The sequence below is a fragment of the Rattus norvegicus genome, chromosome 7, assembly GCF_021556685.1.
Source record: "Rattus norvegicus strain SHRSP/BbbUtx chromosome 7, alternate assembly SHRSP_T2T, whole genome shotgun sequence".
Lineage (NCBI taxonomy): Eukaryota > Metazoa > Chordata > Mammalia > Rodentia > Muridae > Rattus > Rattus norvegicus.
The window spans coordinates 44,738,202-44,739,646 of NC_141540.1; the positions used below are offsets into that span (position 1 = coordinate 44,738,202).

At 48.6% G+C, this 1,445-nt stretch overlaps 1 pseudogene; it reads left to right on the forward strand.

Moving 5' to 3' along the window:
- The first annotated feature begins 482 nt into the window (after window positions 1–482).
- On the forward strand, window positions 483–1,218 carry LOC148004650 (glyceraldehyde-3-phosphate dehydrogenase pseudogene; annotated as a pseudogene).
- Window positions 1,219–1,445: the final 227 nt, after the last annotated feature.

Below are 1,445 nucleotides of genomic sequence, written 5' to 3' on the forward strand. Positions count from 1 at the left end.
TAAGGCCCAGGCTTAGCCTGGAAATAAGAAAGTAAGTGAGTGAATGAATAAATGAATGGGTGCAATAAGTAAATACAGCTAATATAAAAATATGACTTTGAGGCTCTTTGCTCCTCCCTGTTCCAGAGACAGCCACATCTTCTCATGCAGTACCAGTCTAGTCCCATAGACAAGATGGAAAAGGTTGGTGTGAGTGGATTTGGCCGAATTGGGCGCCTGGTTACCAGGGCTGCCTTCTCTGCATTTGGCAAAGTGGACATTGTTGCCATCAATGACCCCTTCATTGACCTCAACTACATGGTCTACATGTTCCAGTATGACTCTCCCCATGGCAAGTTCAGTGGCACAGTCAAAGCTGAGAAAGGAAAGTTTGTCATCAACAGGAAGCCCATCACCATCTTCCAGGAGCGAGATCCCGCTAACATCAAATAGGTGATGCTGGTGCTGAGTATGTCACGGAGTCTACTGGCATCTTCACCACCATGGAGAAGACTGGGGCTCATTTGAAGGGTGGGGCCAAAAGGGTCATCATCTTCACCCATTTGGCCAATGCCCACATGTTTGTGATGAGTGTGAACCAAGAGAAATATGACATCTCCCTCGAGATTTCAGCAATGCATCCTGCACCACCAGCTGCTTAGACCCCCTGCCCAAGGTCATCCATGACAACTTTGGATCGTGGAAGGGCTCATGACCACAGTCCATGCCATCACTGCTACTCAGAAGACTGTGGATAACCCCTCTCGAAAGCTGTGGAGTGATGGCCGTGAGACAGCTCAGAATATCATCCCTGCATCTACTGGTGCTGTCAAGGCTGTGGGCAAGGTCATCCCAGAGCTGATCAGAAAGCTCACTGTCAGGCCTTCCGTGTTCCTACCCCTAATATATCCATTGTGGATCTGACATGCTACCTGAAGAAACCTGCCAAGTATGATGACATCAAGAGGTTAGTGAAGCAGATATTGAGGGCCCACTAAAGGGCATCCTGGGCTACACTGAGGACCAGGTTGTCTCCTGCGACTTCAATAACAACACCCATTCTTCCACCTTTGATGCTGGGGCTGGCATTGCTCTCCATGACAACTTTGTAAAGCTCATTTCCTGGTATGACAATAAATATGGCTACAGCAACAGGGTGGTGGACCTCATGACCTACATGGCCTCCAAGGAGTAAGAAACCCTGGACTACTCACCCCAGTCGAGCAAGGATACTGAGAGAAAAAGAGAGGCCCTCAGTTGCTGAGGAGTCTCTGTCCCAACTTGGCCCTCAACAGTGAGCATCTCCCTCATAATTCCATTCCAGACCCCCATAATAACAGGAGGGGCCTAGGGAGCCCTTCCCACTCTCTTGAATACCATCAATAAAGTTCTGCTGCACCCTCCCCCCATATGACCTTGAAATCCAGATCCTGGTAGTCTACAGAAACAAGGGATGATTTTTTTTT